The following is an 11354-nucleotide window of genomic DNA, read 5'->3' as shown; positions in this document are numbered from 1 at the left end:
TGAAAGAAGGCAAGCCATACTACATTTCCGCTGATCAACAGAGGTTTATGCAGCCAGACCTGTTGCCATCAGCTAATTCCTAGGTAGACATTGCACCAGATTCATTCAAACTTTTAAGCTAGAATTCTGGCATTGAAAGCTTTGAAAAGTTGCAAAATTTTGGTGCAATATGAGGCTGTGCTAAACTTTTGTGACTTTTGGCTGTCTCACACCATTTTCACTGTGCTGCGACAAAGTGGACTGGATGGAGGCTTCGAAACCCCCACTTGTCAAATTTATGATGAGCAGCCACGTTCTTTACACCACAGATCTTACCCCTGTTCCAGACTGGAGAAAGATTTGTGGTGAGGCTCACACGGAGAGGCATGCCACTTTTCAGACGTGGAGCGTCTGACTCCAACATGACTCCTCATCACCAGCATGAGCAATACCGGTCTTAATAAATTAGGGCCTTAGTGTACAAATAAGGATTATCAATGTAGGACAACCACTTTAGCCTGCAGATGGATATGGAATAACCTTTACCTCTTTCCTACAAGCCATAGAATTCCAGAAAATAACAGCCCAGGAAATTAGTATAATGTGTGGTTTCTCCATCAAAAACCCAGGCTCTGTAGAGAGAACGCAAGCTATATTTTTAGGCTGATGGAGGACAGGGCAACCTTCTTTATAAAGGATAAACTGAAAGATCCAATAATTTCCTTATACTTATACTCATGCTATAAACAAAGCAGATAATTACAACAATTTCACATCTACCTTTTGCCAGAAAATCAAAATTAACTCCAGCACGTTATTTCAATCGGTAAATTCTAAATTTACACCAGTTAATTGAATCTGGTTCAAGTTTCAGTCTCATAAAGATAGAACTGGAACATCTCCTGATTGAAATGATCCAAAGGGATGTGTGTTTACATCTCATATAGATGAATGGGATCTGTCAAAGAATCTTTTCTTTACGTTTAGGAAACACACAAAGACAAACACAAGTGTGTGAACACTCCCTGGGGCGTGCTCAGTGGGCCTCTCCTTGAAACATCATTCATGACCAGTCAGATTGCTGAGTACATAGTACAATTACATGGCTGTCATAAATGATCAATTGAAATGATTGTCCTAAACATGTCCCCTAATTGTATTAACATTAACAATGGTCATTTTTGTTCATTTTGTGTAAAAAAAATAATTTGGTCTAAAACTAACATAATACAAAAGCGTATACTGTTCATGTGGTGCTTTTATTTTGAGCAAGTTGATATAGGGGTATTCTCAAGTTTGAAATGGGATAAGACATAACTTCTCTATCGTTGGGGGCCTGTACAATGGGACTCCGTCCAATTCCGAATACCAGGGCTCTGAAAAGCGGTGGTCAATCATATGCACTGTCACTGTATTCATTCTTAATGGGACTGAAAGAGATAGCAGTGCGCTAGCACTTGGCTTGGCTTCAGTTCTCCCATAAGAATGATTGGATGGAGCAGCAGTGCAATGTTTGGATGCAGCGGTAGATCGACCACCGCTCAATTCCCAATGGTGTCTTCAGAGCCATGGTTTTCGGAATTAGTGGGGGTTCACAGTAATCGGACCCTTAGTTATCGGGATGTTATCCCCTATCCTATTGACGCGCCCCCTGGGCCGTGGGGTACTCGGTGCCAGGCCGGTCGTTGCTGGGGGAGATGTCACAGTGGCGGTGACCCAGTCCGTGACCCAGGGCAATCAGTAAAAAGGGGATTTTATAGTTTTTATGTACAAAGTTTGTGACGCCACCTGTGGTATGCGGCTAAAGGGAGCCACCGCTGAAGAGGAGGTCCTCTGGAGCTGATGTTAGTGCAGCAAAGCTGGTGTGGCTTTCCACAGGTAGAGCTTAGCTCCAGGGCAGTGTAGATGTTATAGGTGATGCTGGGCGTTGTAGTGCAGGGGTTGATGGAGCAGCAATAATCAGTCCACACCTTAATGGCGGTTTCCTCTTATCTTTACTGGCGGTGATTAGGCAAACCGGGACTAGGGTACTGGCTAGAAGTGGAAGTCCGGGCAGCCTGGAAGCAAGTAAGGAATCCACCTCACCAGGTGAATTTGGAGGTCTTCCCTTTCCACTAATCTCTTTGGCCCTGCTGCTTGTAGCTGTGCGGTGGCCCTCGTCCCTGAGTGCAACGTCTTTGTGCTCACCCGTATGGCAGGCAGCTCGGGCCTTGCTGATGCGTCGCTCCCACGTGGCGGTGCTGGGCCCTGCGGTGCTGCTGAGCCTCCGGGCGTCTGATGGGGCCAGGAGACCTGCAGTCTCCTGCCCTCCAGTTTCAGCTGCTGGGCCTTCAGTGCCCCACAGCCTCAGACTCCCATGTCCGGTTCCTCTGTGTTGGTTCCTTCTGGGGTGAACTGCAGCGCAGCTCCACTCCCCAGCTCCTCTCTCGTCGACGTCCTCACTTCAACTCCTCACACTAAGTCTAACTAACCCCGCCGCCAGATCCCAGTTGCCAAGGGGAGGGACTCCCCTTGCTGGTCTGGAGCCAGGACAGTGTTGCATGCTTAGCAAAACCTAATTAGGGGACCCCTGCTTGCTTCCAGGCATGGCATCACCTCTTGTGAGGGAGGCAATGCCACTGTGGCAACCGGACCCCTGGGGTGCCACACTATGGATAGGGGATAACTTTCAAACTTCAGAGCACCCAAAGTGTATTCAGCAATTTTACATATACCTGAAAATGGCAAAGTAGGTGAAAATAACTTATCATCCTATATCTGTAAGCTTTTGAAATTTCTGTATGGGATTTCTATCTAAATATAAATTTAAAAGGGTCAGTTCATCATCTTAAATGGATAAAATATCAAGGTGCTTGTAAAAACAAGCAAATTCACAGTTTATCTGTCAAAAATCCTCTCCGTTATCAAAAATTTTGAGATTTTTAATATTATTGCTTACTGCTTGTTGCCTAGGTTACCGGGTGGCCACCTCTGCAGTGGCTGTTCCCTAGGCAGGAAGTTCAGTGCTGACAAGCTCTTTGCCAAAGAATTTTCAAGCGCTACTCTGAAACTGGTCAGATTGCTAGATCGGCCCAGCTTCAGTGGCCCAGCAACCCTCTGCTTGCAGCATGTGAAAGAGCATAGTGCAGGCCTGCGGCCTAGACATACCGCTGTTTTGAACTGTGAATGTGTGACGCCTCCTCTCGGAAGCCCTTTTCTTTACCCTGGGAGATGGGGGACTCGGAGTCGGGTCCTAAGATGGAGAGATGGGGTGCGGCCGTGGCCCGGACCCGCTCCGTGCCCAGGGCCGTCACATTAAAAAGGATGGTGTGGGCTTATCCGGGTTGAGTGGCTGATTACGACTACGCCACCTGTGGCACCTGCTGAAGGCCACCAGCGCTGCCGCAGTAAGCTGAGGCCTGGTGTTAGGGCAGCCGACGATGTTACTACTCCCCACAGGCGGAGCAAGGCCTCTGGGGCAGAGAGACAGGATGGAGGGGGTAGTAGTAGAGGAGACCGGTTGCTGCGTCGTGCGGTGTAGTGCAGAATAAAGAGTCCGGAGGCCTTAGGGGTGAACTTCCAAAGCTTTACTCACATAAGAGACGGCAGAAGGAAGGCGACTGCCTGCTCCCCGCGGGGTTCTGCGGTCACCAGGAACGGGGGTCCGACAACCTCCGAGTAAGTCCAGCATTAGATCAGGACCCCGCACCAGAGTGTTCCTGAACTACTTACCGTATCCTTTCCTGTCTGTGTGTGTAGATAGGCCGGGTCTCCCTCTGAACTCCTCTCAGGAAAAAGGGCACGGGTGGCAGCTCTGCTCCTTCCGATACCCGGTGGGATCCTCAGGGCCTACGGGGCTTTCCCGACCAGGACGTGGAGTAGCAAGGTCGGGTGTCGGGGGCCGGTACCCCTCCTGCAGCCGGAATCCCTCTGAATATATCAGGTCGGCGAGGACAGGTGGCGTACACCGCTCCTTCTGCATCCTCCCTGGGACCCATTTGCGGTGGAGCTACACTCTTAAGCTCCGGGCCTTCTTGATCATGATCCTTGACCGGGTTGAGACATTCATTATCTGCAACCTGCCCCTCGACCCAAGGCTAAGGTGCGAGGTCCGTGTCTCCGTCCTCTGCAGGCCCACACAGGATTCACTCTCAGGGAGGGAGATCACAATACAAAGACAGTCAAAGACCCGAAACCAAAATGGCTTTTTATTAAATATGAAATTTAAAGTGTCACTAAAATGTGAGTCCTCTACCCTCACCCACTAAATGGTTCTCCTAACTCTTGGTTCCCTAGTCTCCCTGTAACCAGGAGGGCAGCACCTAGTGCATTCTAGCCCTCTCTGGTGGAGAAAGTGTGGTGTTGGATGTGGAGGTGGAGCCCTGATCATCACACTGTTCTTACCTCAGAGGAGGAACACTACACTCCATTAAAGAAGTGCAGCATCCCTGTGGCGGTCGAACCCTAAGGGGCGCCACAAATGCTGAGTAGTGCACTGCCATCTAACAAGCAGGAAGCCCGGAGGCTAGGAAGCTCTGTGTTCCTGAAGATAGAAGATGAAAAAAATCTTTAAGCATGTCATGCACCTTACGTTAAAGGGTTTATCCACTTCTAGACATCTCTTAATTACCAGCCTAAGGCTATGTGCCCACGATGCAGAAATGCTGCATATTTTTTCCGCTTCTCCCTGGCAGGAAAAACGCATGCGGATTTTACATGCGTTTTTCTCACCAGGTAGAAGCGTTTGGCAAGCGTTTTTGCATGCATTTCTGCATGCGGGTTATCAAGCGCTTTTCCAAGCGATTTTAGCATCACTTTGAAAATGCTTGACAACTTGTTCACACTATATAAATCCATGCAACCAGCATGGATTAATATAGTGTGACCAAGTAATAGTTAAAAAAAAAAAAGAATAAGAATGGTAAAAAATAAAGATTATACTTACCTTCCGATGGCCCCCGGTATTTTCTCCGCTCCGTCTGGTCTGTTTTATTGGTCGCGGTGGTGTGAAAGGACCTGCGATGACGTCATTGAGTCACGTGACAGGTCACGCGACCGCCGACGTCAGCGGTCTCGTGACCTGTCACATGACTAAATGACGTCATGGAAGGTCCTTTTATACCATCGCGAGCCACCAGGGAGCCAGGACGCACTGGAGAGATGACCGCGGGCTATCAGAAGGTGAGTATAATCTTTATTTTTTATTTGAAATTCTTTTTTTACAGGTACCATGGTACCTGGGTCTGGAGGAGAGTCCCCTCTTCTCCAAACCCGGGTACCATCTGCACATAGAATCGCTTAATATCTGCATGTGCACATGTAGTGATGCGGATATCAAGTGTTTCAATGCAAGTCAATGGCGGCAATTATGCTGCGTGTCCACAAAATTAATGGACATGATGCGTATTTTTCTGCAATGATAATCCACAGCGAAAATTTCCGCAGCATGTGCACAGCACATGCGGAATATCATTGGGGACCATGGGGCACGTATTACCAAGCGTTTTTAAGCGTGGCAAAAATGCTTGAAAAACGCATAGTGGGCACTCAGCCTCAGGGTGCAGCATAAAATAACAAACTCTATGCTTACCTCTTGAACGATCACTGTTTTTCTGGTTTCAGCGTTGTGTCCCAACCTGTCACATCTTCTGCACAGACAAAAAACTGTAAAGGATGTAGCTGATCAGCAGCTGCTGATTGGCTGCAGCATTCAGGATGGACTTTAATAGGCAAGTTTCATCCGAAATCTGGAATAAACCAGTGCATGCTGTGATTTTTTTCATGCAGAGATTTGGTCCATGTAAAAAAAACACAGCTGAACTGTCCAAATGAATAACATTGGTCCAAGTGATGTGAGTTTTATCCTCTGACAGCACTAGACTGAAAATATGTTCATGTGAATGTAGTCTTAGGGCGCAGTCAGACGGCCATATAACACGGCCGAGGCTTTCTGATGTTTTATTCGATAGCACTCGGCCCACTGTTATATTAGGTGGCAGTGCAGATCTGCAACTTTTTTTTCTCATGCCACTTCAGCAGGAGAAAACCATCACAGAATGCTGGGAGTCCATCCTAAGATCGGATCACGTGCACCCTTACAAGTCTATGGGTGCGTGTGAAACATCAGATTGCACTCAGATGTCATCTGCAAACACAGACAATGGAGAAGATGGAGAAATTAAGTTCTCCATCTTCTCTGCACCTGCGGGTTCATTGCAGGCTGTAAGTTTTCTTGAATAGAGGGGTTTTCAGATTCTGTCTGAAAGTTCTGAATGTGGTGGATAATCGGACGTGTTGGGGCACAGAATTCCACAGAACGGGGGAAACTTGGGAGAAGTCTTGGAGGCGATTGGTGAGGAACATACAAGTGTGGAGTAGAAAAGGAGGCCTTGTGAGGACCAGACATTACGTGTGGATAGATATCAGAAGATTAGTTCGGAGATATGTGGAGGAGACAGGTTATGAATGGCTTTGTTGGTCAGTGTTACTAGTTTGAACTAAATTTGTTGAGGAATTGGAAGCGAGTGAAGGGATTTGAAGAGGGGAGAAGTGGAGGAGTAGCGAGGAAAGAGGTGGATTAGTTGGGCAGCAGAGTTGAGTATTGACTGGAGGGGTGTGAGGCTGTTATCAGGTAGGCCACAGAGGAGGATATTGCAGTAGTCAATCCAGGAGATGATGAGGGCATGCACTAACATTTTAGTAGATTCAGGGTTGAATAAAGGACGGATTCTGGAAATATTGTTGCGTTGGAGGTGACAAGAGCTTGGATGTGCAGTTTGAAGGAGAGGGCAGAGTCCCTGATACAGGGGAAATTGTGATGTCATTTATTGTAATAGATAGATCAGGTAGAGGAATGAAGTAGGATGGAGTAAACTTTCCTCTCATTCACAAATCTATCTCTATTTCTATATAATAATAAACTGGGTATTTTGTTACATGAATAATATATATTTTATATATATATATATATATATATATATATATATATATATATATCCATCACATTCCAAAGCACTTTGAAAACATTATAATGCATAACGAGATGCTGTCTTCATTATCGAGCATATTGTGCCAACTACTGCTCCAGTAGTTGGGTGTGCCGGACATAGACAGAAAAGGGCCCCTGTCCAAGAACAGTATATGGGCCCTTTACAGTCCAATAGTTCTGTCTATGACAGACGCTGCTTGCTGCTTTGGAGATAGAAGTGGGCCACTTTGCCTCTGGAGCTCTTGTGCAGCTGCTCAGGTCACACCAATGATATTTCCACTCTATGCGGGGCACTCACCTACACAGGTTGCACCAGTGATATGTCCAACCAATGCGGGGCCCTCACCTGGTCAGGTTGCACCAGTGATATGTCCACCCTATGCGGGGCCCTCACCTGGTCAGGTGTGATATGCCCGCTCTATGCGGGGCCCTCACTTGCTCAGGTTGCACCAGTGATATGTCCGCCCCATGTGGGACCCTCACCTGCACAGGTTGCACCAGTGATATGTCCGCCCCATGCGGGGCCCTCACCTGCGCAGGTTGCACCAGTGATATGTCCGCCCCATGTGTGACCCTCACCTGCACAGGTTGCACCAGTGATATGTCCGCCCCATACGGGGCCCTCACCTGCACAGGTTGCGCCAGTGATATGTCCGCCCTATGCGGGGCCCTCACCTGCACAGGTTGCACCAGTGATATACCGCCCTATGCGGGGCCCTCACCTGGTCAGGTTGCACTAGTGATATGTCCGCTCTATGCGGGGCCCTCACTTGCTCAGGTTGAACCAGTGATATGTCCGCCCAATGTGGGACCCTCACCTGCACAGGTTGCACCAGTAATATGTCCGCCCAATGAGGGGCCCTCACCTTCACAGGTTGCACCAGTGATATGTCCGTCCCATGCGGGGACCCTCACCTGCTCAGGTTGCACCAGTGATATGTCCGCCCTATGCGGGGCCCTCACCTGCACAGGTTGCACCAGTGATATGTCCACCCTATGCGGGACCCTCACCTGCTCAGGTTGCACCAGAGATATGTCCGCCCTATGTGGGGCCCTCACCTGCACAGGTTGCACTAGTGATGTGTCCGCCCTATGCGGGGCCCTCACCTGGTCAGGTTGCACCAGTGATATGTCCGTCCCATGTGGGGCCCTCACCTGCACAGGTTGCACCAGTGATATGTCCGCCCTATGCGGGGCCCTCACCTGCTCAGGTTGCACCAGTGATATGTTCGTCTCATGTGGGACCCTCACCTGCTCAGGTTGCACCAGTGATATGTCCGCCCTATGCGGGGCCCTCACCTACACAGGTTGCACCAGTGATATGTCCGCTCTATGCGGGGCCCTCACCTGCTCAGGTTGCACCAGTGATATGTCCACCCCATGCGGGGCCCTCACCTGGTCAGGTTGCACTAGTGATATGTCCGCTCTATGCGGGGTCCTCACTTGCTCAGGTTGAACCAGTGATATGTCCGCCCAATGTGGGACCCTCACCTGCACAGGTTGCACCAGTAATATGTCCGCCCTATGCGGGGCCCTTACCTGGTCAGGTTGCACCAGTGATATGTCCGCCCAATGAGGGGCCCTCACCTGCTCAGGTTGCACCAGTGATATGTCCGCCTCATGCGGGGCCCTCACCTGCACAGGTTGCACCAGTGATATGTCCGTCCCATGTGGGACCCTCACCTGCTCAGGTTGCACCAGTGATATGTCCGCCCTATGCGGGGCCCTCACCTGCACAGGTTGCACCAGTGATATGTCCACCCTATGCGGGACCCTCACCTGCTCAGGTTGCACCAGTGATATGTCCGCCCTATGTGGGGCCCTCACCTGCACAGGTTGCACTAGTGATGTGTCCGCCCTATGCGGGGCCCTCACCTGGTCAGGTTGCAACAGTGATATGTCCGTCCCATGTGGGACCCTCACCTGCTCAGGTTGCACCAGTGATATGTCCGTCCCATGTGGGACCCTCACCTGCTCAGGTTGCACCAGTGATATGTCCGCCCTATGCGGGGCCCTCACCTGCTCAGGTTGCACCAGTGATATGTCCGTCCCATGTGGGACCCTCACCTGCTCAGGTTGCACCAGTGATATGTCCGTCCCATGTGGGACCCTCACCTGCTCAGGTTGCACCAGTGATATGTCCGCCCTATGCGGGGCCCTCACCTGCACAGGTTGCACCAGTGATATGTCCGCCCTATGTGGGGCCCTCACCTGCACAGGTTGCACTAGTGATGTGTCCGCCCTATGCGGGGCCCTCACCTGGTCAGGTTGCACCAGTGATATGTCTGTCCCATGTGGGACCCTCACCTGCACAGGTTGCACCAGTGATATGTCCGCCCTATGCGGGGCCCTCACCTGCTCAGGTTGCACCAGTGATATGTCCGCCCTATGTGGGACCCTCACCTGCTCAGGTTGCACCAGTGATATGTCCGCTCTATGCGGGGCCCTCACCTGCTCAGGTTGCACCAGTGATATGTCCGCTCTATGCGGGGCCCTCACCTGCTCAGGTTGCACAGTGATATGTCCGCTCTATGCGGGGCCCTCACCTGCTCAGGTTGCACAGTGATATGTCCGCTCTATGCGGGGCCCTCACCTGCTCAGGTTGCACAGTGATATGTCCGCTCTATGCGGGGCCCTCACCTGCTCAGGTTGCACAGTGATATGTCCGCTCTATGCGGGGCCCTCACCTGCTCAGGTTGCACAGTGATATGTCCGCTCTATGCGGGGCCCTCACCTGCTCAGGTTGCACCAGTGATATGTCCGTCCCATGTGGGACCCTCACCTGCTCAGGTTGCACCAGTGATATGTCTGTCCCATGTGGGACCCTCACCTGCTCAGGTTGCACCAGTGATATGTCCGTCCCATGTGGGACCCTCACCTGCACAGGTTGCACCAGTGATATGTCCGTCCCATGTGGGACCCTCACCTGCACAGGTTGCACCAGTGATATGTCCGTCCCATGTGGAACCCTCACCTGCACAGGTTGCACCAGTGATATGTCCGTCCCATGTGGAACCCTCACCTGCTCAGGTTGCACCAGTGATATGTCCGTCCCATGTGGGACCCTCACCTGCTCAGGTTGCACCAGTGATATGTCCGTCCCATGCGGGGCCCTCACCTGCACAGGGGGTCCACGGGGGGGTTTAGCGGCTCCTCCGAGTGCCGGTCCGAGGCTGCTCACGCGCTGTGGATATAATCCAGACACTATGTGTGATGGTATGCTGGAGACAGCGCAGTCAGATAGGGATCCTGTGGGACACAGACAGGTGGCTGCTCTACAGAATATGTTGGTGCTATATGTAGTAATCCCCAGGCAGGTGGCCCGTTCAGTAGCCTGCTAGTTAGGGTGGGGGGCCCTGTGTGACCAGGTGACGGCAGGGAGGAATCAGCATGTCCCATAGTCACTATCTGCTGCTGGTTACTGGAGCACCAGTGATCCCCCTGCGCTCCGGAGCTGCACAGTGTCACCTCATAAATCCGAGCCCGGATCAGACACACCCGGGACAGCTTTATTAGCGCCTGAATAAGCGGCGCTGGGCAAGGCTGAGCCGGGAGCCCTGGGGAGTGAGGGGTTAAGCCGAGGTGCCAGTGTAGTGCCCGCAGCTGAGGAGGGCGCGGGGTGTGTGTGTGATCGCCGCGGGAAGCCCACACTAACCAACTTTCACCCAAGAATTTATTGCACAGGCGAGAAGTGTGTGGACAATGTGTGGAGCCTGCAGATCTGTCCACCCGTGATATATGGAGCGGAGAGAGGCTACAAGACAAACACGCAGCATCCTGGCTCCACAAGGCTCCGGCACAGGCGCCCTCATAAAAGCCAACATAAACAGCTATCAGCCGCCTCCAATGGAGACCCATGGCCAGGACGGGCAGGACAACAGCAGGCACACGGGCTGTGGGGGCGGGGAGCTCCGGGAGCCACGGCTCTGCTAGCTGGAAAGCTGTCTGTCTGTCTATTATGTAGCTCTAGCTGTTATCTCATAGCTGTGAACCTATCTAGATCATATATATCCATTATGTATCTCTCTCTATCCTATAGCCATATATCTATATATCTGTATCTATTATCCATCTGTCTATTATGTATCTGTATTATCTATCCATCTATCTTTCTAATATCTATCTTTAATCTATTTATCTTTCTATCGATTATCTATCTACTATCTATTCTATATCTATCATCTCATATCTATGCATGAATCTATCTAGGTATCTATATACCTGTCTATTTATCTATAATCTAGCTATCTACCAGTCTATAAACCTATCTATCCCTCTATATCTATCTATCTATCTATCTATCTATCCCTCTATCTATCTATCTATCCCTCTATCTATCTATCTATCTATCCCTCTATCTATCTATCTATCTATCTATCTATCTATCTATCCCTCTATCTATCTATCT

Source organism: Phyllobates terribilis, unplaced genomic scaffold, assembly GCF_046119375.1.
Source record: "Phyllobates terribilis strain yellow unplaced genomic scaffold, ASM4611937v1 Scaffold_5__5_contigs__length_657084704, whole genome shotgun sequence".
Classification (NCBI taxonomy): Eukaryota; Metazoa; Chordata; class Amphibia; order Anura; family Dendrobatidae; genus Phyllobates; species Phyllobates terribilis.
This window is presented reverse-complemented; position numbering follows the sequence as displayed.